The sequence below is a fragment of the Corapipo altera genome, unplaced genomic scaffold (assembly GCF_003945725.1).
Source record: "Corapipo altera isolate COAL_440 unplaced genomic scaffold, ASM394572v1 175, whole genome shotgun sequence".
NCBI lineage: Eukaryota > Metazoa > Chordata > Aves > Passeriformes > Pipridae > Corapipo > Corapipo altera.
Window position 1 is genome coordinate 1,811,804 of NW_020884942.1, and position 27,902 is coordinate 1,839,705.

Here is a 27,902-nt window from a genome sequence, read left to right on the forward strand (position 1 = left end):
TTTCTAGATAAGGATAGATGGCTCTTCTGCTCCAGAAGAAGGCATCCACTGTTGCACTCCTCTGTGGAAGAGGATAGGCTAACGTTGCCTTGAATATCAAGCAGTGTGCAATTCTTGTTACGAAAACAAATCCTTGAAAAATCTCTTGTTCTTGACAGTTTCCCTTAGGTCACTCCCACAGTGCAGGCACATCAGATACTGCCTCAGAATTGCACGGCCTGCTTTGGTCAGTGTAAGTGAATAATGCAGCTGCCCCGTGGCTGGGAAGCATCTGTTTGGGGCAGCTGAACTAAGCAGGTTGTGAGACTCACAAGGTTGTGAGAGCAAATCCTTCTTTGCTCTAATTCCAAAAAAAACCCCTGTAGTGATATTGCACCAAGTGTTGGTTTGACCCATTTTAATCTAAGAGCAGAACTGCCAGATTTGAGGATAAGCATGACAACCATTACACTGATTTATCAGAGTAGAAGGGGAGTTGCATTAGTAGTTTGGGAATTTATTGTAGTGCATAAATGGCGTTTCCATCAGCAAAAAATGAGAAGGTTGATTTATACCAGATAACTCCAATAATTTCTGAATTTCCATATTAATAGGAAAGCGGTACTTCCATTTTTGCTATTATCCCCATATGTGCCATCTTCTTATAAATATGGAAATTTGGTAATTATCTGCAGAACTCCTTTATTTTCAAATTATACCATAGAACTTAATGAACGGATTTTTTATTTTTTGTACTGTTATATTTTTAAGTGTTTTATTGGATCTGGACTACCTGTATTGAAAGATAAACTCTGTTTGGCAATATTTGATATGCCATCTACAACTAGATGACTGCAAACTAGTTAATTTTCATTTAACCAAAAGCACAGAAGTGAGACATACTTAGATTAGATGCTATTGATTTGTTTCCTTCTGTTTTATGACTTGAAGGGCAATGTGCTGAATAGGAACTTGCAAAAGATATATTGTTTATCAAAAAGGAATGAATGTAAACAGTATTGATGGTGAATAAAACTAATGCTAAACCTCTGCCTCGGCACCATTATGTGGTGATAGGCTAATATTAACACCTGCATGAATGAGGCCTTCCATGCATGCTGGTGGTCCTCTAGGAATGTGTAGGGAAAAAAACCTGGGAGTATCAGGCAGGACACCTTAGTACTTGACAAACAGTATCTTGAAGAAGAAGCAGTGTCTGGGGTTCAGGTGCTCCAGAAGGAAGATTGCACTGCTGGGCTTTGGTTGCCCATGGGTCACACAGCTCTGGAAGTGCAAGCAGTCTGGAGAGCAGAGTTGTCCTGTAGTTTTGGGAGGGTTCACTGGACATATTGAGCTGTTCCACATAGGCACATGTGTCCTTTGAGTCTTTGTTTAGTGTTGATAGAATAAGAACCAGAGTGAAAGCTCTGGATAGGGGTTATTTCTAGTAAAAAAGCAAACCTTTTTCCCTGTTACAAAAGCCATCAGAGCAGATATCTGCTGATGGGGCTTTCCACCATGGGGAAGTTGTGAACTAAGTCAGCCAGTGAGAACTGGCCATGTGAAAGTTGTTCTTGTTTCTATAAAGGTGCCTATACCTGGGGAGGCATGGTTCTGTCTCAAATTGTGTATCTAGGAGCTTTCATGTTGAGAAGTTAAAGCCTCCTCCCAGATATCTCATTTTGATTTCTTTTCTAACTGCAGTGGTCACTTTAGGGGAAATAGATTTCAGAGAGAAGCACCATTTACCAGGGGAAGCCTTTTTTCTTGGGAGCAAAATACCTTACAAACCCATGGCTTTGAGTAGTGCAATCAAGTGATCTTTCTGTTTCTGTTAGATGTTAAACACTTTATACTGGAAGATTAGAAATCCGTGTATCACAGAATTGTTTCACTTTAAAAGTGCAGGTATATGAGGTTATTCCATGCCTTTTTTCTCCATCTTAATCATGAGAAATTTCAGATGAGGTCCCCATGCAGTTTTCTCACTGCAGGCATTGCTAACAGGTTAAGTGACAGTCCATTTCATATTGCACCTGTGTTGTGTGAATTGACAGGAGGAGAGCTGAGGCACTGGGTTTAGTGCTCCTTGTTCAAAATTTGGAACAAGTGTCTCAACACTTGGCAGGGGGGAATATTTTTTTGTAACTCTACTGTATCAAAGTAAGAGTTTGTGTGCAGATAGCAGCAGAGGCTGGGAACACAGTGTGGATAAGCAGTGGCTGGGATGGACTTCATGGTGATAAACACAGAGGATATAGATGGTCAGATGTAGACATGGTGTGAATAAGGAAAACAGTTTAGAATAGGAATTAGCATTTCTGTGTATATGAATGTGGTGATAGTCCAAAGTTAATTACTGAGGTGTTGATTTTCACCTGAATGAGGGTGGTGCCACTCAGAATGCTGTGGAGATCTGCCTTTCTTGGAATGTTCTTTCTGCACCACTTGTAAGATGTACACTCTGCTCTTAGTCCTTGTGTGGTTGAAAAATGACACACTCCTTGAGCTGTGAATCCTGTTGTTGGGGGGAAGGCACATCTGTAAGGGCATGGACTGAAACTATGCTCATTTACAGCACAAGCCACTCTGATCATCAAAATGATTTTATCAGCCTCACTTCAGAAAATAAATGGTGTTTGATTTAGCTGGGCAAAGTGATATTTCAGAACTGGCTTCAGCAATCTTTCTGTAGGTTGACAGTTGGTCTGCAGCAGATGAGACAGAGTAAACAGTCTATCATAGTTGAAATTGGAAGCAGGCACCTTGAAGCATATCTTGAATATGCTTCTGTTCCATATGGAATTATGAGAGAAGATTTTTTTGTAATCCTTCTGTGGCCTCTCTGTTAAAATGCTCAGTCTCGGGCACTAGAAAATAAAGAGCTTGGATGCAATGATAGTCACAAAATTCCCTTGGGAATTTTGCTGCAGCTGATGCCCTGGTACATCTTTAAGGAGTCCCTCTTCCTTTGAAGCTCAGCCACTTTTTTAACCGTCCATTAATATTTTCTGTGCACCCGAATAACAGGCTATGGAAGTCATCTTTCTATCCTGTTCAACTGTATTTTAATCAGGCTCAGGACATTTTTTCTGAGGAATTGAACGTCTCAGCTGTGAGGCAGATGTTTTTTACCCCATAGAATGACAGAACAAGTAAGTGGGGAAAATGGGAGGATTGTTGAATGCATTCGGGTTTCTAACAGGTCATTGTCACTCCCATGCACTATTGCTTTTCATTGACTTGCTCTTGAGGCAACAATAGATTTAGTCTTTGAATTTACAGAGTTCAATTCTTTCTTTACAGATGCTAAGCCTACAGACTTGGCCTTCAATGAGCTCTTTAGTTAGAAGTGCTTTGCATATTTCTTCCATTTTCACTGTGCTGCGGAAGCATCTGTCCACAGGCTGATGACCCCACCTGAACTCGATTCCTGGGTGCATCTGGTGCTACTTCATCTGGCTACACAGTAAGATTTTCCTGTGAGTCAGCATTCACAGCTAGTTAGTGTGTTGGTTTCCTTCTTGGACCCCATTTTGGGGTGATTGCATGGTGTGGGTGAAGGTGGTAGGCCACAAGTTCTAGCTCCAAGTTTTTCCAGCTGGTAGTGCTTCTGACACTGGCTAAGGAAAAAGAATATTCACTAATTACCTGGCAACTTCAGTGTCCTCCCTAATTTTAGGGGAGTTCACATGCTGCTACTCTACTCAGTCTTTCAGTAAGCCCATGGACATTTTGGCCTGGGGAGTTCCTTTCCTTTGGGAGTGATGAAATGTAGCTGTTTGGAAGGAGACAGGAAAGACTAAAGCAGCACTCTTCAGTCCATTGCACACTGGACAAACAGATCAGGATTCAGAGGGACTCTTCCATAGTTTGGGCAAAGCCACCTCTTTTCTGAAGCCAACTTTGAGGCTGGTGGTGGGCAGTGGGCTCCAGTTCTCCCAACCTGCATAGCTCTATTTTCCTAAAGCTGCACTGCCTGTCAGCATGTGAGGCTGGGACTCCAGGGATGTCTGCATGGCTGGACTCAGACAGAGGGTTTTGTGGTGCCTCAGTGCCAAAGCTGGTGTTGCTGTGCTGCTCCTGGTGGCAGTCAGCTCATGCAAAATTGTCTTGTGTCTCTGCAGTATGTTGTTACAAAGTCACAGGCTGGGACAGGCATTCAGGGAATTGCTTGAGAAAATGGAAGGTGAAGGGCAACGGTTCCTTAAGTGTGGTGTTCCAACATCTCAGCTGATGGAGACTGGCCTTCTCTGCTTTCTGTGCCTGCTGCAAATCTGTTCTGATACACTCGTGGTTGATTTTCAGCTTGAAACTAGAAAAAATATGGTTCCTAGCAACTAACACTCTCCCTCCTTATTGCCAGTGTGACACAGGCTTTTTGTTCCATGCCAGAGACCTGGAAGAGATTGTAGTGGGATGCACACAATTCAACTGAACATAGGATTCTTTTGCTGGCCTTGCTGTTGATGGAAAGCTTTTGCTTTTGTCCTCACATCTTTGGATTTACATTAGCTTCTGCTAATGAGACTTAAAAAGAATAAGAACTGACCTCAAATTAAGACCGAGGTATTCCTGTGGAGCCATCCAAATAGTTATTATATTGATCAGTTAAGCCCCATGAAATCTTCATGTCAGTCAATGATGTGAACTGACAAGTTAAGTTATTACAGTGAAAGCCCTGCTGTGCTAACTTAATTTATGTTGTAGGGCCTCAAAACAGATTTTTATCTGTGTGGTTCTTTGGTTTGTGGTTTTTTTTTTTTTTTTTTAAGACTGAAGTGAAAATGTTCTTTTTGAAAAACGGGGTTTTCTGTGAGGATAAATCACATCAGTTGCCCACTGGAACTAGAAATAATGCTGCTTTTATTTTAAATTCAATAATACAGGCATCTGGAGCTATAAAACTTTTTACACATCGTGAGGCCCTGGGAAGATAAAGACAACTTGCATTTGCATTGTATTGTTACCTTACCTGACTTGAGGTATTTGGATTAGGGGCATCTCCTATGATGCAAATGATAAATTGGAGAAGAAAGCCACATATGGAAGAGACACAAAGGAAAACTTGGGGATTCTGATGGTTACAGCCCTGGGAAGAAGAGGAAAAGTGCCTTCTGTGGTGCTGCAGTCAGGTCTCCATTGCTCAGTCAGAGCAGCAGGGCTGGAAGCCATGGAAATGCTGCTGGGATGCTGTGCCTGGCCAGCCCTCAGCGTGTGACAGTTGTGTACTCACAGAGCAGTGTCAGAAGGGGTTTGGTGTCACAGCAACAAAGCTGATGACAGCCTGAAAGTGGGGAAAATGAAATGGGTTTTGGTTCTTTACTGTATACTCACATAAGTCCTCAAGTGAGACAGCTTAAGAAAAAAAACTGCTGCCTTGCAGAAAAGGAGGAAAAACTAGTTTTGGCAGGTTTCCTTTGCATGCAGCTTGCCCCGGTGTGTTAGTGCATAATGTTTTCCTGCTGTTGTGTTCCATTTCCTTGGAACAAAGAAGTGACTTTTAAATGGTGCCTGTAAATGTATTTAAGGGGAACAAGTGTTAAAAATAGTGATAGAAAAAAAATAACTGATAGTGGATCCTGGGCACTGGCCTTGCTCTATTTGGGTCAGGAACAGAGGCTCCACCCGTGCCACAGGCTTTCCTTGCTATCTGTACATGGGGACTGAGCAGCAATAATCTGTGGCTCTGGCTGGGTGTCAGTGTTTGGGGATTGCTGGACCATGGCACACTGACAGGTATAGGTGATTCCAGTTATTCCAAAGACTAAATAGACATTAATTGTGTGACTAATAGTGTGGCCATCAGTAGCTGGGACTGACTTGCTTCACTCCTTGCTGTGTTTTGGTTTCACTCATTTATACTTAGGCAGCTTTTCTCAAATGAAAGAGATCTGCAACTCCATATTTAAGCACTTAGATTTTGTTGTCTTGGCGGATGGTCCTTTCCAAAATGTAAATATCTAAAATTTGTCAAAGAGCAAGATTTTTAGGTAAAGTATGAGTCAGTGATTTACAAGAACCCTGGATATTAAGTCCTAGTTTGTCACTTTACCAAAGGGATATTTTTTTCTTTTTCAAGGACATTGTCTTACAGTGCAATCAGCATCCTTGCAGTCCTCTCCACATGCATCTCCACAGATGAAGTGTCCAGCCCTTCCATTGAGGATGTCCAGCTGCCATTGAGCTGAAGTGCAGCAGGAAGGACACTGCTGTCCCAGCTGCTGACCCACACTGATGAGCAGCAGTGCTGCTTGAGCATCCTGTGCAAACATCAGTCTCTCAGAGTGAAGTGGATGCTTTTCTATTGCAGGCTTCCTAGTGTATATACCTTATTTTCCTGTGTGGTTTTTTTCTACTGTAATTGTCCTACTCAATGATATAATTATCCATGCTCATGAACTACACACTACCCTTTCACTGTTGTATTTGGCTGCTGAGTTCTAAGTTTTGGGCAGACTGCGCACTTATATGGACACTTATATAACCTGTCACTCTAACAGTGTGCTTGCATAGCTGCCCAGACTATCAAAGTAGCTTGTAGAGTTCTTTTCAGATTCTTTTTTTATGTAATTTTTTTTGCATTTTGACTTTCAGGACTCAAGCAAAGAAATGGGATCAGCTGTTGTCTGCTGTTACCTGCCTGCAGCTGGTGAGTTGTTCAAAACAATACATATATATTATATCTTTTAGGGTTTTTTTACCAAACAGCCAAAAAGTTTTGCTCTGATTTTTACCTGTACACTCTTGAAGATAGTTCTGTGTGTGTATATATATATATATGTATATGTATATATTTGTATATATATATATATATATTTATATTTATATATTTGTGTGTGTGTATATGTATATATTTAGAAAGGTACCTGTTAAACATTCCCCTAGACTTCAGTGAAATACTTTAAGGGTGTGGGCAATTCTTGGTGGCCGAGGGTTGAGCCTTGGGCACTGGGATATCAGCCAAGGCTCCGTTGTCAGCTTTCAACAAGGGTCCTCTGATTATTGCAGACTTGAGGGTTTGGGAGCTCTGAGAGTCCCCACTCAGAGGGAGGTGCTGGTCACAGCTCACTGTGGTCCAGGAGTGCTCAAAGAGCCTCACTTAGGGCACTGTTTATGGGGTCACAAGGTGGGTGGCTTCAGTCACAGTGAATTTCCACCCTCATCACAATCCAGGTTGGTTATTACTGGAATTTCCAAAGCTCAGGTAACAATGGTCTCGTTCCACTTGGGCTACACTTCTGGTAAGGAACATTCCAAGGCTCTCAGGGGTGGCTGATTATTCCCACTCTCATCCCCCACCTTCGCCAGGTGACAGGAGACCCCAGTACAGTCAGTGCTGCTCCCACCTCAGCAATGCAGGAGTTCCCAGTGCAGCCACGGGATGCTTCACCACCCAGCTCCTTACAGGGGTGCCAAGGCCTGGCAGGAATTCCTGAGATCATAGAGCAGCCCAGAGGGGTTGTGGGGGGAAGGTACCACTGCAAGAGATCATGTGGAGTTTCTCTTTAACCAAGTGAGAGTTCCTGCAGAGATATCTTTGTGTAGGGGCAACTTTTAAGGCAGGGAGCAGCATATGTAATCAAAACTATCACAATTTATAGTGAGTCATGAACACTAAATATAGAGCATTTATTTTACTGCTTCTGACTGATGCTGAGCTAAACTTGAAAGACAGAGGAGGCAATTCCAGTTCTTATCATGGGGGGGCTGTGCTTTTCTTAGGTACCTGAACCACCACATGCCCCTTTTTTCCTGAAATCTATGGCTTTTGTGTCAGTTTAGTTTTCTTCATTCCCCAGTCATTATCAGAGGTTCAGTGAATAGTACACATCACAGGCTGAGACGCAAACACTTGATTTTATTGCTTTTGAGTCACTTGCCACACTTCACTTCTCTCCTCCTTTCAGAAATGTTAACTGTTCCTTATGTTGCCCACAGCCTCCCTCTTCCCAAGGCACTGAGACAAAGATTTTGGGCAGCATCTACCTAACTGAATACCTCACTGACCCTGGGTCTTGCTCCCATCTTTTCATGTCCTGGGTGCTGGAATAACGTGTCTGGCTGTTCAAGCAATCACCAGGGTGTCCCAGAATAAAACAGATTCCTGTAGACCTCTTTTCAGTAATCTCTACAGAGTGGAATTCTTCCAGAGGGAAGAATTCCTGTTGCCTATGAGGGCATTTGCTCACCAAAAATAACTTGAAGGAATCCTAGAAGGCTAGCCCCTTTTAATTTACTTCAGCTGGTGATTAAAAGCATGTTATTTCCAAAATATCCTTTCCTTCCACATGCAGCTCTTGTGTCAGCTGCATCCAGGCACTTCCATGGGTAATATCTCTGGTCATGCCAGTCATCTCTCATGCCCTGCCTCATTGAGCCCTGCCAAAATTGAACTAGTCTGGCTACTGGGGATCAGAGTCCTGTGACAGTAAAGATGCTGTGCTTTATTCTGCATTTTAGTACTTGCTGTGAACAGTACCCGTAGTGACTCCAGGTCTCAGCCAAAGAGGGGGCACCTTCTGCCTCTCAGTTCTTTGCACATGGCAACAGACATGAAAATATGCATTTTTTAGTAGCTGGACCAGAATGCTTAATGTTTTCTAAGCTACCCCAGACCTAGAGATGCCTCAGGCACGAGTTTCAAGCCAGAGAATTATCAGGACAAGTGGCTCGGTGGGAATCATTGTTGTTCTTGTGGTCTGTTGCTTTCCTGCAGACACAGGATGTTTGACAAAGGTTCTGTTACTCAAATATCCTGTTCTTATGAGTATTCCCATTTGAAACAACTGGTAGCTGATTACAAGGGAGAGTTACATAAACTCAAGCATATATTCCTACTCCTTCATTGTCTGCTTTAACTGAAGTTTGTCCCAAGCATTCTGCAATACCCATAAAGTCTTTTCAAGACGGTGCCTTCCCAGTAGTAGTGGGTTGGTTTGGGTTTCTCTGAGCACATTTTATTGACTAAAAATTGTGTCCCTACATGAAAAAATCTTGAGTGGGACAGTGCAACAACACCCCCCCCCCCGGGAGCTGATAGGACCCACTTCTGCTGGGCCTTGCAGAGAGCACACAGAGAGCACACATGTTGATAGAAAGTAGAACATCACCTTCTAGTTCACTTGTCATCACTGCATCCTACCTGTTTGCACTCAGAAAAAATTCTTCCTCTGACTGTTGCAGGAGTGACTGCTAGAGAGTGTTTTGTGACTCTCCTGCTGTGACAACTGCCTTCAACAGCCCTTTCAGAAAACCAAAAGAACAAATGCATTTGGAAAGAGATTGTTTTAACTGCCCCCTTGGAAAAGTTTGTAAATGTTGCTTTTCCTGTGTATCTCCTGGAGTCAGATTTTCTTTCTCTTCCCTTGGAAAAAAAAATTAGCCAAATAAGGAGAACAGGCTGTATAAAACTAGGTATGGGACTTAGCCATTTCTAATTTGATGGCAAGACTTCCAAGCCAATGGATAAATGGTTTGCACCAACAGACTCCTCTTTCTGAACACCAGCATTTGGCACTGAGCTATCTCACCAGTTCCTGCTGCCCTTGTACTCCCTGTGCTCTCAACACCTGATAGGAATGTCTGGAATTTAATGCTGTACTTTTTTCTGAGGCTTCTGCCATCTTAGAGGATTGTCAGTTTGGTTATTCCTTCTGCCAGCTCCTATCTATCCATCCTCAGTGGGCCATCTAAGTTTGTTTCCCATGATAATCCTTTCCAGTGACATTTAACATGCATATTATTTTCTCCAAAAGACTTTGCATGGAAAATTTCGTGGTAGAATGAATCTCTGCAGCTGAATTGGTACACTAAGGTGGTAAAGTGGTCCATTATAACGAAAATGCTTTTAGGCACACTCCTAACAGATGATTTTAACCGGTGTTATGGCTGGGTGCTGCTATATTTTCATTCACAATTTACAGTACAAATGTCTTTTGGTTCTGCAATCCTTAAACACATAGGAAAAAGATAACTAATTTGCATGGGTAATCTTATCAATGCCATCTTTGTAATTAAGTGCAAACTGTGATTCAATCCACTGCCAGTATATTATGCCACTTCGATAGACTTTCATTTCATTACTGAAAGTCAAGATTCCCTTATTAAACTTTTCTATTAAAACAGAATGAGAAGAAGCTTCCAAAATCCACATTGCCTCTGCTATGGCACTTTTATTCTAATGTAATGTAAATAGATAAATAAGATATCCCATTGTGTTAGCTTAAAGGTGTTAAACATGCCCTTGAAACCAAAGGCAAAATAAAGCATAATTAAAAATACTATAGCAAGACAGCCTGATGGCACAGCGTCCATTCTCAGCACTGTGAAGCAGAGTATTGAAGACTGGAGGGTTTTGGAGGGCTGAGAACATCCTTAGCAAACTGCCTGTGGGTATAATCCATTCCTGGACCATGAGCTGGGCTTAGCTCACAATGAGATAAGCTAATAGACAGCAAATCTCTCTCCACAGCTGAGCAGGCTGCTGTCAGCCATAACCTTGGGACAGGACTGCAGCATTTCAGGTTGCCTAGGAAGCTTTATCCTAAGGCTTTCTGTACCTTGACAGCCTGAGGAGGAACAGGTGTTTCAGTGGGACTGTGCTTATCAGCTGGAACAGAGAGCTCAGGGGGGATCTGGTCCTTGCCTGAGGTGGTGTGCTGAGCAGTCCTGGTGCTTAGGAAACACTTGACAGTTGGAACGGTTTCATGTAGAGAGATGTCAGGCAGACCACTCAAAAAGGGAGAGTAGTAAGAGGATATCTGTGACGCAGGACAGCGCAGGTCAGACCCACCTGAGGGCTCTTTGGAGATGTGAGCAGCGCGTGGGCTGCGCCAGACGGTGCAGGGAGGAACCTCTGCTTGGGGAAGGGTTGTGGGTGCATTAGTGAGATGTTGCAGGGGGTTTAATTGCACCTCCTTTGAGGCCCTCTTTGGGTCCTAATTTACTGGAGGTGCACTGCTAGGGATTGCTAGTGCAGAACCACCTCAGTGCACGTGAGGATCCTGCCTTGGTGTCACAGGACATCGCGTGGGGTCTGCACTGTGACCAAGTCTTCAGGTGGTAACTTGTGGCAGAGACTTATTACTCATAATGTTGAAATAAATCGTGGCCTCTGGCCTCAGCTTCCCCTCCCCAGCTTTCTTGCTGTAACTGTCTTACAACGAACAGCTCTGATCCTGGTGCTGGGCACGTTGTTGCAGGCATTGAAGATACACTCTTGATGGGTTCCTCTGAGTGTTTCTGGTGGGCTGTGACTATTCCAGAGTAGCACTTTATATATCTTAGTTACTCCTCCTGCCCTTGATTTTTGTCCCATCTTGATGCTGTTTCTATGTTTTGGACAAACTAATCCTTTTGATCATGGAATTGCAATATTTGGATTGTAGTCATCACTTAGAGGTCTGAGGTTGCCTTGTGCTTATAAATTCTCTTTGTCACTGCACTAAGTTGTTTTGTTTGTTTTTGGGTTTTTTTCTTCAGTTTTGAAAAATGCACCTTTAAAGTACTGAGCAAATGTATTGGTAACAGTCCTCAGTCCATGTTGAGTGATATGGTATATCCTCATTTTTCCAGAGACAATGTCAGGTTTGTCTAATTTCTATCAAACAGTTCCAGATATATATGGAACTTGGTATATTCTTTTGGGAAAGGAAACATTTTCTAATATTTGGGTTTTCTGTAGTCTTTAGGTGGCTACATATCTTTTCTGGAATTGAAGTTCTCATATTAGGTTGGTTTGGGGTTTTTTACCCATTAGCAAAGCAATTAAGGAATTTCAACTAAGTGGATTCATTAGATATTCTGAATCCCACTGGTGAGTTGGGGTTTTTTTTTCAGTTTGTGTGTGGTCTTTGGTAATTCTTTTACTGACTCATGAGTTATAAATATCCTCATGTGTGCATAAGAACAGATCTGTGCCAGGTGTTGGTGTTACAAAATCTCTAAATTTGGAAATAAAGTGCAGAAGATTTGAAATGCCTCTTGAGGATGAACAGTCCCAGTGGTGGGACAACCTGCTACTTGTTGCCTGGAAGCCTGTGAATCAGTGCCCTTCCACCTGCTGGGCTCTGGCAGAGATAGGGATCCCTTTTTCATGCCATTTCACTGGTCTGGGTTCATTGACTAGTGAGGTGCTTTCAAGCATTTTCCTTACCTTTCATGTCTCTAAAAGAAGGGAGAATATCACATTCTTTTTAAATTACAGTGTTTTAACTCTCCTGTGTTGCTTCTGCTCAGTAAAACCAGTGCAACTGAGGGGTGATTATTTGATCCCAGTGGAGATTCTCTCTTGTGCCATATTTCCTGGTGGCTGCCAGGAGTGATCAGCCTCAAATGATTGGAAGCTAAGCCAAAGCTGAGGACAGACAATAGGAGAGATCCTGATGTGGATATTTTGGGTGTTGGTCCAAGGCCTGAGATGCAATTGAAATTTTCTCATAATGCAGAGTGGAAGCAGAGATATTTCCAAGGATGACAGAGCAATTTGCTGGTGTTTTTGAAAACACTTTTATACCAAATGAACTTTCTCTCTTCTGAGAACTTGACTAAAAGAACGCATATCCTAGAAATCCAAAAATATTCTGCCTAAAGCCTGCTTGTTAGCACAACTCTAAAAGCACCAACTAAAATTACTCTAAAATGTTGTGGGAAAGCTCCAGACTTGCTGCTCATGACTGAGCTTTAATTCATCCTTTTTTTTTGTATTGAAGAGGTGGGACCTTTCCTAGATTGATTGTTTGCATTCTAAATGTTATGGAATTATTAAGCAATGCTTCAGAGTGCACTGAATTTATGGCCATTGTTTTCTAATGAATTCTGGTTGAACTGACGATTTTAATCAATTCTACCTTTCAGAAATATAAATAGGAAGGAGAAATAAATAAATAAATAATGGTTTGACCACAAGGCAGTGCAACATTTGGAAATGAAGCTTAAAGTGTCCAACTGCGTTTCATTGATGCGATATCAGGTCTCAGGTTGGTAACCCTGGCTGGGATGTTGTGGAACCCAGTGCTGGCATGTGGAGACTGTCTTGGAGATTTCCTTTAATCTCCCAAGGTGGCAGGGTATGAAAGATTAAAATGTACTGGATCTATCAGACTTGCCACCTCTAGTTCAGGTTAGTTATTAATGTGCTGTGTGGACAGCAATACTTTATTAATTGTATTGCTGGCCAGTGATCAATGTGACAAGCTTAGCAAAGAGCACAGTAATTCATCGGAGAGTTGTCAAGGAGTAATTGCCCTCATATGCATTAGAATAAGCTCGTGGGAGAGGCAGAATGGGTGTGCTTCTATCATTTTTAGGTGCAGGTGTCAACAAAATTAAAATCTGCAAAGGTACTAGTAAATAAAGAAATTGGAAAGGAATTTATGTGCTCTGACACAATCATGCCACTACAAAATAAGACAAAGGGTATGGCATTTATATTTCTAAGTAATTTGAAAGTGTTTTCAGCAAGTTCTGTTCTGTGTGCAGTATCTGTTACCAGTTACACTTTTATGGGGGCAGGCACATGGTTTGCAGTTCTTCCCTTATAAAGGAAAAGGGAATAGTTGAGATGTAGTTTTGCTGAAAACTGTTCTTTAAATCATAAAATGTACAGTCGCACAACCGTAGTTACATGCAGAATGTATTTAGATCTGCCATGACATTCTTCCACCTCTTGTGGAAAAGGACATCAGTAATAAAATGTCAATTTTTTTTTTTTTTTTGCAGAGGTGAAGACTTATGCTTTTCACCAAAGACTGCTATTTTAAGGGCTGTCAAAAGCACTGGGGAAGTGACAAAGGTAAGGCTGAATGTGTAATCTCTGTCCTGGTCCCTGCTGTACCTGACAGTATTAAACTTTCTCACATTATACATTTTGCCCATCATCCAGGATAACCTCACACTTCAGCTGTGGTGCCAGCACAGGATGTCTGCTGGATGCAGTGCTCCTTGGCATGTGTGTGTGCAAGTGCCTTGCCCAATAACATCATTTTCCCAGAGGTTTGGATTTCAATATATATTTAACACATGCTGCTGGACTGATGCTATAGAGTGCACACTATCTGCCTTTTACTTTGCTTTTACTCTGTTTACTGTGTTTCCAAGGGTTTCTGAGAACCCATTGAAGAGAAGGCTTATAGAGAACCTATCCCAGAAGGTAACATTTCAGAATATAGCTGAGGCTAAACCTGACTGCAGTGATGGTTTGTTTATCATGCACCTTAACAATGGTGTATTAGGCTGATTCTCTGGGGCTGTCAGTCTAATGTGCTTCAGATTGCTGATCTCAATAAAAGTAATCATAGAATGATTGAGGGGTTTGGGTTTGAAGGGACCTTAAAGATCATCTTATTCCACCCCTCTGCCACGGACAAGGACAAATTCCACTAAAACAGGTTCCTCAGAGCCCCATCCAACTCTTCCAAGGATGGGGCATCCACAGCATCCTGTAGACAACCTGTGCCAGGGCCTCACCACCCTCACAGTGGAGAATTTATTCCAGGTATCTCATCTAATCATCTCTCACTCAAGTTGAAGCCATTCCCTATTGTCCTCTCATTCCATGTGCTTGTAAATATTCTCCATCTTTCTTGCAAGCTCCCTTCAGGTACTAGAAAGCCCCAGTTAGGTCACCCCAAAGCCTTCTCTTCTCCAGCCTGAACAATCCCAAATCTCTCAGCCTTTCCTCACAGGAGAGGTGCCCTATCCCTCTAATTATCTTGATAACCTTCCTCATAATGATGGCTTGAGATCAGAGGTGGACCAAATTCTGGAATAAGGTAAGATTTGTTGAAAAATAGAGAACTTTGGGAGGAAAGGATGAGCAAAGGGACAGTCAGCATCTAGGCTATTAAAATGAAAGCTGGTAATGTATATAGTGAAGACTTGCTCATGATGGTCCATAGCCTGTGTGACAGTGAGACCTGTTTAGAATGGATTTCCTTGGCATTCAACAGCATCATTTTTAATGATCTCTTCTGGAAGTTCTGCCTCACTTGTCAAAATGATCTCATCTAAATACTGAGGAAAGTGCTGATAGAGATCCACTTTATCACACTCTTAACACATGCTACGAAGACAAGAGAAATAAAATGTTCCTAAAGTAGGTATGAGAGAGTCTTTGTCCAGTTTCAAACCCACACAAACAGACGAGGGTGAAAAATGTGATATGACTTTAAATATCATTAGCGTGATCAGCTTAGAAAGAAAATGAGCAGTGAGTGTGAAGTGGGAGGAAGGGGAATTCAGTTGTGAAACACACTGAAGCAGCAAGTAAAGGACTGTTTAAGCATTTTCTGCTCTGTCTAGTAAGATGAGACACAATTGCTGGAAACACTGTTGTGTTCACAGTAAAAGTGTGTGTTTCTATTGTGCACGATAAAGGCAGCCAGTGTTTTAGTGCTTACAGAACAAACTCAGCCTTCGACAAACATTTTTTGGCACGTGGGATTAGGAGGGGATTGTTGAGACCAAATATTCTGCATGGCAGAATCTTGCAATGACTCAGCTCAGTGCATAAATTAATAAAGCCTCATCTCAGCTTCTCCAGTGTGACCAGTACTCAAGACACATAGTCATTGCTGCAACGTGCAGCAAGACGACAAACTTCACCAAATTATTCCTTGCAAATTTTCTGTAAAGTTGTTTTTCTAGTAAGTCATTCAAATGCAGCTTGGTTGAGCCACTTTCTGATTTCTGACCTTGAAACACTTTGCCTCAATGCCCGAAAAATTCTGTTGACAGTGCTTTGCCTTGCAGTCTGCTTTGATAAGTGTCAGACTGGCTGCTGTAGTTTCTCTCATTCCTTGATTCTTCCTTGTCTTGGTGTTTACCTACATTTTTTAATGCTCTGGCCAGTATTTGTGTGGTCTGTAGAACACAGGAATCTAAGGCTGAGTAGATCCTGGCATTTGTATGTCACAGTAAATTAGAGGTTTTGAATCAGTGCAGTTTAAAAAATAAATGTTCCAGTGTTCTGCACTAGGACAGTGAATTAGTTTTACCACTTACATTTTCTGCAGATAGGTTTCATTCTGTTCTCTGTCGGGTTAAATCAGATCCTTTGACCCTTGAATGATGGAGCAGTCGTCAAGAGAGGAGTGGTAAGGAATGAGCATGGTAGCTGGATACCAGTGCTTGGGCAGTTGAAGCTTTCAAATTGACTGGTGCTGTCATCTGCTCTAATATTTCACGGAATTAGTGGTAGCTTTTCACATGCTGTGGACACAGGCAGACACCGGCACGTCTGGGTTTGTGCTGTGCATGTGTGTAAGCAGGGCCATGACTGGTGTGTGTGCATGGATGTCACCTGGAGAAATGTTATGGCTGTGCTGCCTTTCTGAACACCACAGACCGCTGCTGAGTACTGAAGGTGGACAAGTTGAAACTAAGCACATTTTTAAGAGTTAATCTTGTGGCTGTAATATCTGCACTGAAAACCTCATTTTCAGGCAGCCCACTGGCTGCAGGAGGTGTAGAGCAAAATTCCTGTCTGATGTCTCACTGAATTTATCATCCCTTTCCTTTGCTCTTTTGATCCTTAAATTTTCTTTAGCCAAAGGTTATGGCTTTTACTGATAAATTTAGATTCTGTAATGCATAGTGAGAGACATCAAGCAGTCAGAGCCTTGAGTACATACATGGGGACTGCTATGTAATATTTTTTCCCTCAGGATGCTCCTGACTGTGTTTTTTGTCCTGAGATGGAGATTGAAAATTTCAGGCACAGTTCTCTTTCTGGACATCAGGAATTGATAATGTGCCCTTTGAGTAGTGAACCGCACCCAGACATCAGCTAAGATTCAGAAGCAGCTCTAGGGCAGTCCAAGATGCTTCAACTAAAAGAATTTAAACTCCTGAACTAAAGGTGGGGTGGAGAACTGAAGCTCTGAAAATGACAGCTGTGTTGTTTTATTTCTTGCCATCCTGCAGAGGTTACAGTTTTCAGTGTCATACCTGACTATTGCAGTGCTTGACAACAGGTAACCTTCAAACCCAGCTGGAAAAATACCAGCATGTGATGGTATTTTCCATCAGTGAGCAGAGGGAGCTGGGTAGGACAGCTGACCAGCTCTGGGTAAAATTCAGCTGAGCAACTTTTGTGTGATCCCTCTTTCAGCTGGAAAGCACAATAGAAGAGGAAAGGCTGTGTGCTGTCAGAAATCCTGTGTGTCAGACAAGGGACTAAACAGGTTGCTGAATGTGTCAGTTATGAAAGGACAGACTCTGATCTGCTAATCTGGTGTGAGTTGGAGTGTTTCTAAAATTAAATTGTTACAAAAATCTTACTCAATTTTGTTAATTACATGAGTTCTGGAGTGTATCTAGTAAATATTTCTAAGGCAGTATCTGCTCAGATAGGCCTGATTAAACCAGCTTGCCAGTTACAATTATAAACCTTTTCCCCTACAGTTGACCTCAAATGTCTTTGGAGTCTGTAGACTTAGTGTGACCCTCCAGTGTGACACCAACACATGGCATGGCTGTCCACACTAATTCTGTCTGGCATTGCCTCTCATGTTCTCTCCTGTTCACCTTCTTCATCTGTTGCTGCTAAAAGCTTCAGGCTTGGAAGAACGGAAGAGGAAGAATGTGGGTTCATTCTGCCTCTGCAGTATTATACACACACACACACATATATATGCACTATGTAGTTTGGCCAAAGTCCAACAGGAACTCAGTCTGGCTGGTGCCATAAAAGACAGTAAAAAGTAAATACATTAGCAGCAAAAGGAGGGCTAAAGAGAATCTCTGTTCTTTACTGGATGCAGAGAAAAATGTACTGACAAAGAGTGAGGAAACAGCTGAGATACTTAAAGCCTTCTTTGCCTCAGCCTTTAATAGTAACACCAATTTTTATCCAGGTATGCAGCCCCCTGAGCTGCAAGAACAGGGACAGGGAGCAGAAGGAAGCTCCATAATCCAAGGGGGGGAATGCTCAGTGACTTACTTCACCACTTAGACACACATAGGTGTGTGGGGCTGGCTGACATCCACCCAAGGTGCTGAGGGAGCTGGCAGAAGTGCTCACTGAGCTCTGTCCATCACTGACCAGCACTCCTGGCTCACTGGGGAGGACCCAGTCGACTGGAGGTGAGCAATTGTGATCCCCATCTACAAGAAGGGTCAGAAGGAGGATCTAGGGAACTACACTGCTGTCAGCATGACCTGTGTACTGAGGGTGGTTGTTTAGCGTGGAGGAAAGGGAGTTGAGGGGAGACCTTATTGCTCTCTATGACTACCTGACAGGAGGTTGTAGTGAGGTGAGGGCCAGCCTCTTCTCCCAAGGGATAGGACAAGAGGAAAGAGCCTCAAATCACACCAAGGTAGGTTTAGAGTGGATATTAGAAAAAATTTCTTCATGGAAAGAAGCACTGGCACAGGCTTCCTGAGGCAGTGGTGGAGTCCCCATCCCTGGAGGGGTTTAAAAGACACGTGGATATGGCACTTGGGGACATGGTTTAATGGTGGGCTTGGCAGTGCTGGGGGAATGATTGGACTTGATGATCTTAAAGGTCTTCCAACCTAAATGATTCTGTGATTCTATATATGTGTGTGTGTGTATAAGAATGAATCTTCCTCATGCACTAAGCTGTGTTTCCCTTTTGGAATTCTTCTTCCGATTTTGCAGTGTTATAGTACATGTTAAATTGGGAGCTGCCTTCACTTGATACTTTGCAGAAATCCACAGTATGTCTTCATTCAATCCAGGTGAGAGAAAGGATGCAGTGAGAGAAGCAGAACCCCTCGTTAGGAGAGCAGAGGTTATGTCTGGGAGGAACAAAATGCTCCATCCAGATTTGAAAAAGCCAAACAAGTGTCAGATGTTTCTGTCCCATCCCCCTGCCCAGACCACAGAAGACTTCTTGAAAGCCTTGTTTGATCCATATTCAGTTTTCCTGGTTGTCCTAAATCATTATTATATTAATATCACTCTAAGATTAGCAAATCTGTAGGAATGTTTGAATTGCGTATCATGGACAATTAATATAAAAGTCCTCTTCATGGTGTCTTTCATCTTGAGAGTCTGAGGATTTTTCAGATTTGAAAAATGAAGATGAAAAATGTTCTTTTTCTGGTCTTTTTATGCTTTGCTTTATTAAAGAGCTCTTGTGGTTGGCATCACACCATTAAAAAGCCAGAAGCTGATAGCCACGATATTTCATGTGTGGTAGGCTTTACAACAAATTACAACACTGACTGCTGAGACTATCTAAGTTGCTGGAAAAATGGATTTAATTGTCCATTCTGAAACTATTTCCAGGATCAAATAGAATTTCTTTTAACTACTCATGCTCTTTATAACCCTGGTTCAATTCCACTGCAGTAAATCTGAGGGGAGAGCAGAATGGCAAGTTAAAAACAGCACTGAGGTTTTATAGTGCCAACATTAAACTATATGTCATTTTGAAGTTAAAGTACTGGGCTGAAAGGTTTTCTACTTGTAATGATTTGTTTCTATCTGGAGATCTAATTTGCATTTTTAAATCTCTTCTTGCCCAGTGGTTAGGGACAGTGTGTGTGTGTGGAGGGGTGTGTTTCTTTGTGACCTCCATTTAGTTTGCTGGCCTGTTGACTTTGTCTTGCTCAGGTCTGAAGAGGAATTTGCTCCTGTTCAATAAGAATTATGATGTGTTGCTGTCAGCAGCTACATGAAGGATTGCATGACAAATGGGGACAGAATGAGTATTCAGTACAAACCATGTGTACTTCAGACTAATCATTGCTGTTTTACAGTCCTTAGTGGGCTCAGTTTTCAATGTATGTTCACATACGAAGTTTTTCAGATACTTCCATTTTTACTTGGTTTAAGTGGCTGTTAGAGTTTCAAGACAATGGAAAATTTGGCTTCTTATACCTTATACTGTTTCTGGAATATATAATTTTAAGCATTTTGACACTTGATATTTGTAAAGTCCTGTGGTAAAGGGCATTGCTCTCTCTAAGTTCCATATGATTGCGAGGAAGTTGCCTCTAGTGGGAAAGGTGATTTCTTCCATAGGTCAGAGGAGCCTGAAAGAACGTTTTTCTGCAGCCTGGCTGATTCTCTTTCCAGTTCTGATACTCCTGGCTCATTACAGCAGCCTTAGGCAGTGAGCTGCTTCCCATATTGTACTCAGGTGCATGCCTCGAGTCTAACTAGATTTCAGCTTGCTACTGCCCAGCTTGGTGGTGCAAGGGGTCTTTTACTGTTCCTGATAGCACTTGTGTGGGTGAGACCTTGAGCCTGTAGGACAGCAGCAGTGGGCTGTTGCACCCACATAACCTTTTGTTGTACTCAGCAATGTTCTGAATACCTGCAGTGGCTCTCAGGCATCAGGCACCACAGTTTTTTCCTGAAGTGTCTGAGGGTGTGGTTTCCTTTTTTCAGCTTTGGAATGAGCAAGGATACTGAGATATGTCACAGAGTGGTGGAGGCTGTAAGGGGCATCTAGAGGTCATCTTCGGCAGGGGGACTGAAGCAGGGCCACCTAGAGCTGGCTGCCCCAAACCGTGTCCAGATGGCTTTTGAATACCTCCAATAGTATGAACTCCATGGGCAACCTGTGCCAGTCACCCTCATGATAACAAAGGATTTCCTTATGTTCAACACCTTCTGTGTTTCAGTTTGTGCCTGTTGACTCTTGTCCTTTCACTGGGCACCACTGAAAAGAGCACGGCACCATCTTCTCAACACTCCTGTTGAGGTATTGGTATGTGTGGGTAAGAACTCCTCGGGCCTTCCCTTCTCCAAGTGGAACAGTCTCGGCTTTCTCAGCCTTTCCACATATGTGATGTGCTCCAGTCCAGGCCATCATGTTAATGGCCCTTTGTTGGGCTCCCCACAGAAAGGCTTTCTCAGCCTTTCCACATCCAGTCCAGGCCATCATGTTAATGGCCCTTTGTTGGGCTCCCTACAGTATGTCCATGTCCCTGCTGCACTGTGGGGCCCACAGCCAGACCCAGCACTCCAGCGCTGAGTAGAGGGGAAGGATCAGCTCCCTTGGCCTGATCTTGCTGCTCTGCCTGGTGCAGCCCAGGATACCATAATCCCTATTTGTGCCAAGAGCCCACTGCTGGCTCGCATTCAACTTGATGCCCACCAGAACCCCCAGGGTCAGCGGAGAAAGGAGCAGGGTTTGAACCCAGAGGGTGGTCTGGTTTGGAGTAGGACACTGGCTATACTTTACTAGGCCTGATCTCCAGGGAAACCTGAGACCTGCATGTGCCCTTAGAGAGGAAAAGGGCAAGGCTTCAGTAGGGGAGAGGGAGCAATGTCCTCTGCTCAGTCCCACCTGTAGCTGGGCTGGGCTGAGGGGGATTGCCTGCCCAGCAGGTCCTCCTACAGGATTGCCCTTGCTCAAGGGGGTGGGGAAAATGTTTGAATCTCGGGCTTGTGGTTGCTGTGAAGGGCATTTAATCTCAGTAAGTGAAGCTGAAGGGATCAACATGGAATTTGGAGATGGGATGTGAATTTTTGACTGGCAGTTCAGAGCTGTAGAGCGTTTTATCAAAATAAGAGGATGAATCTGGCCATAACATTTGCTTTTTAAAAAGAAATTATAAGCATAATCATTGCAAAGGCCGTGCTCATTTTACAGCATATTTGTGTTTGTTTGATTGTTTAAAGTGCTTTTTATTTCCATGTTTTTGCCCTGGGGACTTTACAAACTGTGAGATAGTCTGAAAATATGTGAGATTGCTTGTGAGAACACTTGCTGTGCCAAAATTTTCTTTCTTTTTAAAGAATGAGCAATGCTCAAATTGGATAATTTCAGGATTTGTGAAATGGGGTGGGGCAATAAAAGTGGAGGAACATGGCAGGAAGCATCTTCATTTTGTGTTTTTCTTTTGAAGGGAGTAGCCCATAAGAGTCTTCTAAAGTATTTTTAAATATTTGTGTATATTGCCAACATATTTTCTGAAAATTCAGTTGTGAGTTAGGTCTCAGAAGACTCAACTTGTTTCCTTGTCTCTATTCTACGACTTCTCATAACCTCAAACAAATCCTGATTCCTTCATGCTCACATTCCTTGCCTATGGAAAGAATAATTATAGATTTCTGAGAAACTGTACTTCCTTTATCTTTTTTTTTAAGATGGTAAACTTTTGAGAGGAAGACTTTCTAACTCCTAAATAACTTTAACTCTCTTTGTATGGCACTTAATGAACTTCAAAGATTCTGCCTTGAATCCTAATCTCTCACATTTGAACGCAGGATTTGTCATCCTTGGGACCTGATTGTAAAGTTTTTTTTCCATCCTCCAGCTCCTCAGTGTGCTTTTGGTGACAGTGCTTCATACTGTCTGTGAAGAAGGTGCTTTAAATCAGTAGGAACAGAGATTGAGTTAAAATGGTGTAGTAAGACAATATTTTAGTGTTTCTCACCTTGTGCTTCTAATGAAGATGTGTTGATAATGAAGTGCAAATTTGGGTAGAAAATTTAGGCAGACTTCCACCTTTGTTCTGTGAAATGTTCCCACCAAACCTCGAAGGGAATGAATTGGATTCTGGAGATTGGCTGATGATGTGGTTGCCCAAAGGACTTGGGCATATCATGGTGTGTTGTTGTGTTTTGGGGAGCAAATTTTTTGTTTTAAAAAGGCTCTATTGAAAGAGGAAAGTGTGAGCAGAACAGCAATGCTTGATTCAATAAGCAATGAGAAATTTTAAATGGGTGGCTCCACCTTAATTTCAGGTGGAAGAAGGAAGATTATTGCATCACTGTAATGTGTTAATGAAACATTTTTGTGGGCATAATTCTGTGTTCTAAGTAAAAAAGGACATGAATCAAATGCGGATTTATTTTAAATATATTAACAAGGTTTTTTGTAACAATTTAAATTACAAAAATGAACAAAACATTCTTGTATTGTATTTTTTGATAATTTCTTTTTTAAGTAGTTTGCTTTTCAATTCCTGGAATGCATGAACAGACTTTTTATTTGGAGATGTAGAGAATGTCACTATCATTACACTGAGCTATGTTATAATAGAGTAACTTAGTGTGTTAGGCCTGGGTAAACTAGTTATGATAAATCTAAAATTGATATTAGTTAAACACGAATCTTCCTAGATTTTTATTTAAGTTGTCACTTTTGCCTATTCTTTTTTAGTGCTCTCCATTTTAGATGCAGTTAGTAATAAAGAAGCCAAAGCCCTGTAAGGACACGACTGTGCTTTGATTATGTAGCACCTCAGGAAGCATGGCAGCATCATTGTGAGGCAGCCTGTTCTGAGAACTTGATATTCTGAAGAACTAAAAGACCTGGGTAGGTTATGTAGCTGTCAGTTTTTCAGCGTCTCAGCCAAGGTTGCTGCTGCGTGCCAAATCTTGCAGAGGCTTAATTTGAGATGCAGCACCAGTTCAACAAACCTGTGTCTGTCCAGAGCAGAGCTGAGGGTGATAAGATGAAGTGAATAACTATGCTGTTTCCAGGGTAATCAAAGTCAGTAATTAGGAGTTCAGTAATCTCTGGTCTTTTATGTAGCCCCTCAGTGTTAAAATTAATTCAGTCTTTGGTTTGGCAGGTTGTGGATTATGTTTAGATTATCACTCCAGTGTGTGCCAGCTGGGCTTCATTGCACCTGAAGGCCTCTAATTTGAACATTATCTGGAACCTTGATCCTAATGCTGGTGACCTCTGTTATCTCTGGTCTTCAGAAAGTGTTTCTTTGCTGGTCCATTTGCACTGAGGAGCATGGCAGGCAGCCATCCACAGTGTTTGTGGAGGTTCTGCTAATGAGTTGGGATCAGCAGCTACCTTCCAATTACAGTTTACTAATCTAGAAACTAACAGCTGCTGAGGTCTCTCTGTGGTTTTGTAGAAATGTGATATTTTTCTTGTGTATCTAAATGAAGAACTGTGGAATGGTTTTGATTAGGAGTCAGAAGAGCTGCAGGGACAGTGGTGCTGTCTGCCTGATTAGCTAAGACTGAACCTTTAATGTAGCTGGCTTTAGAAGTCAGTCAGACTGGGAATTGAGCGGGGATATGTTTTTAGGGCAGTCTGTGAGCAGAAAACAGAAGAGATCTTTCTAAAAAATAAACTCAGCTGCTTACTGTTTATAGGTCCATATCCTTGATCTAACATGAAGTTGTTGCCTCCCTTCTGTTCAACAGAATTAAGATTAAAGGCTTGTTTGAGTTTTAAATAATGGGTAAATGCATATTTCTGAGATACAGAGCAAAACCCTCTAAAAAGGCACTTTCAAAAGCCAGGTATTAGAAACCCTTTTCAAGGTACTGCTATTTCTATAAACTTATCTTCACTCAATATTATGTCAAACAATTCACCACGCATGGTACTACTCTGGAGGATTTGGGCACTGGGGACATGAGTTGTGATGCTGCTCTTAGTTGTACTTGTTCCACACTCAAAATTTACCCCTAGTTTTCACCAGTGTAAATAAAAGTCAGAGTATTGGCTGTTGGCATTAATTTTTTTCTTCTCTGTGCAACTTGCTGGAGGCTGGAAAGAAGCATTCCAGGTTACGTGGCATTGCTAGCAACAAATACATTCATGGAGAGGACTGAAACATGTGAGGCAAATAATGCCAGGGGGCTGTGTGGCTCTGGCTTTGCACCACAGCACACGGGCCTGCCCCTGGATCTGGCACAGCCATACTGTTTGCTGCTGCTGTTTGTGCTGTTCAGCCACGGGATTACTTTGCAACGGGCAGATTTTGGGTTCTGGCTCAAACTGGGATGTCCTGCACGCCCGTGTGCTCTGGCATCTCTGCTCATACAGGAGTGGCTGAATCTCCAGTGTGATGTGCTCTCCCCACATTGCTGGTCATGGGAACTGAAGGAGTAAATGCAAAGGCAAACACAGCACTGAATTCAATTCAAACTTGTGAAGAATTTGACCTAAATATTTTATTTTTTGTCCTCAGGTTGTTACCTTGAGTAGAGGCGTGCTTCTAACTTTCAGATGGCAAAAAGTTGTAGGGACAGAATCTTCTTATGCAGCTGATACAGTCATAATAAACCCAACAGCCTTTGGGGAACACGCTGCTTATACCTAAAGACTATTCCAGTTACAGCAGTTTGTTTTAAAGAGGATTTGTGTGTTGAGCATAAGATCTGGATTTACAGCATTTAACTTGCATGTTTCAGTTAATGGGCTTTCTGCCCAAAACCTCTGAAATACTTTTCCAAACCACAAAACCAACAAGACTCCTTCTGAATCAGTTCTCAGACTCTGTTTTCATTACTTATTTATTTTGAGCCTTCTGAATTAATCTGTCAGTGCTAGAAAATTACCAAAATGGGTTACTGCTTTTGGACACCCCCCCAAAAAAAAAAAAAAAAAACAACCCCAAAACTTCCTTTCTGTGATGGAAAATTTGTTGCACAAAATGTCCAGAAAGTACCTCTGAGGCTGCTTCAGGGCAGTGGCTTCCTCTGCTCAAAACCTGAGTGTTTGCAGTGTTATTCACAGGGACCTGTGAAACAGCCTCCCAGTCTGTGGCTGTGGTGATGGACAAGTTGCCAGTTCTATTTATGGCTTTCCTTGTAGGTAGCTCTCCTACAGCTTTTCTCATAACATGCTTCCAGAAATTATAAAGTGCTGTACACAATCTGTCTTTCTAATTCACATTCTTTAGAGCTATTGAAATAGTGGGGTTTTTTTGTTGTTCTTATTTGGCTATGAAACTGGTGGATAATCCTTTCTAGTTAATCCAAAATATTCAGACATTAAAGAAGTATTTTCATTTAAAACATTTCCTTTAATTTTTAAGGCATAAACAGCTTTGGAGAATGTATCCAAAATGTTTTATTTAGAAAATAAAAAAAAAAAGACCAAGTTTTGAACTGAATTCTTCCTCGAACTCTTTGTGTTCAGTCCAAATATACGAAAAATTTAGATATCAAACTATGGGTTTTTAAAACAAACATAATAAGGAAAAAATCTTGGCGAACTTACTTGTCTCATTTTGCTTTCAGCGTAGCAGAGAAAATTTTGACAAAAAGTGAGCTAAAGTTATTTTGTTCATTTCAGTATAGTCTGTGCCTCCCCACCTTCTCAGGCTGGGCATAGAAATGCCCTCTGCAGCTTCAGACAGGTTTTGGGACAGCCTTGCAGAGTGTGGCCCTGCTACCTACATGTGCCTTGAACTCCAGACAGTTTCTGGAGCAGATCAGTTCCTGTGCTCAGCATGAGAAGCTGAGGATGGAGCTGAATCATTCCCAGCTGCTCCTGTGCCGCTCTCCTCAGGGAAGTTGTGCAGCTTCCTGCCAGCTCGGGGTTTATTTTCCCAGAGAGGACCCTGGGGCAACCTGCGAGTAACTCACAGCTCTGGAACCTGTGACAAGGCAAGCTGTGCCTCTGGGCATGTGATGAGAGAGAGGATGTTTCATCAATACTGCACTGATTCTGTGCAAAAGCCTTTGTAAACAAGTCCCTTCCTGTACCTGCAATGCCCCCGTGTTACAGATAGTCAGCAGGGAAAGGCTCCTGACTTCATCTTTTCTGCTCTGCTGTGTGACTTAGAATCTGACAAGTGTTTGAGCCTTTTTTGAGGAGGTGGGAAATTGTGCAAGTGAGGTTTCATTCAGCTGCAGGAATGTGTCTTTGAAGGAGTTTTCTGCTGAAATGAGTAATTGCTTTTTACCAAGATAGATTTGTGAGACAGAGGAGGGGAGCTGATAGCAGTGATCACTTACAAGTAGCTTCCTAATTTGGATAAATTAATGCAGATTGAAAATGTTATAATGCACACCCAAATGAGCAGCATCCTCTGGGAGAGGTTCACCAGAACTTTGCACCACTGTGAAAACATTGCTTGCCGTGTGACTTCCTATAAGGAGAAGTTCCAATAATTTTACTTATTTAAGGAAGATTTGAAAACATCAGCTCCCTGTGCAATTAGCTGTTTTGTTTTTAATTGATCCTCCAGAGCGTCAGCCCTGAGCTGGGTTTCCATAGCATCATGGAATTTACTGGATAGCCCAAGGGATGTGGAACAACTTGTGTGACTTGTATTTAAGAGGATCATTGTTTGGTGCCCACCTCTAAAGGTGCTGCTTGTGTCACTGACACTGTTGAGGAGATAAATATTTCTGCAATGACAACGTATGGAGAGAGGTTGATCAGCGTTAAACACGGAAATCCCATGGAGCATCTTTGGGATGTTGGATTGTGGCATTAATGTAAAACAGTGAAGTATTTAGAATGTAATTGTGAGTGTCTGTCTGATGTGTAATGAGGCCAGCAGGGTAAAAGCTTAGTCTGGTTCACTGCATAACACAAACCCTTATTATTTTCTGCATCTGCAGTTTAAGGAGTGATTAGCCTCTCAGAGAAAAACTTAGTTTCCTTATATATGCTCTTATTTTCAAGTCTAAAGCCTTGATTCTCTCACCTTGAAAGCTTTCTGTTCAGTTCTTGAGATTCCCTCCCCAAACCCTGTTGGCCTTTGTTTCAATTTCTTTGGAAGCTTATTCTCTTGGGGAAAGCTCTTTCTGCTTTGAAAATGTCAGGTTCCAGGCATCTGAACTTCTCGAAACGAAACTTGTTTTCTCATTCGAAGCACCTCTTTGGAGCTAGGGCCCTTTGTTTTTAAAGGGATATTGCCAATTAAAATTGTCCACTGAGGGTAGATCTATCAACCTCAGACCGCTAAATTCTCATGGAAGTATTTCTTAAGAAAATAAATATTCCCTTTTCAGTATTTAGAACCTAAACATTTTAGCATCAAAAGACTTGTGGTGAGGTGGATAAACAGAAAGCCCTTTTTTTCCCTGCCTTTCTCAAGCCCCTTAATTTCTGAGGTGCCAGCAAGTGGCTGTACAAAAATGTTCGCTTAAATTTACTTTTGCTTAATTTCTAATTTTGAGACCGAAAACTAAATGAGCCATTAAAGGAAAGCACACTAATGAGATGCGCTACAAAGCAAAATTTGCCCAGGGCAAAAAGCGGGCTTTTAATTGGTTCAGCTTAAAT

At 42.1% G+C, this 27,902-nt stretch overlaps 1 long non-coding RNA gene across 2 annotated transcripts in view; it reads left to right on the forward strand.

Annotated features, from left to right (window-relative positions):
- The first annotated feature begins 6,573 nt into the window (after positions 1–6,573).
- LOC113955899 overlaps positions 6,574–27,902 on the forward strand; it is an 89,683-nt gene continuing 68,354 nt past the window's right edge. For both annotated transcript variants that reach the window (XR_003530690.1, XR_003530689.1), the window contains exons 1-3: positions 6,574–6,631; positions 13,702–13,774; positions 13,865–13,974. This is a non-coding gene — a long non-coding RNA (uncharacterized LOC113955899). The remainder of the gene's footprint in view (positions 6,632–13,701; positions 13,775–13,864; positions 13,975–27,902) is intronic.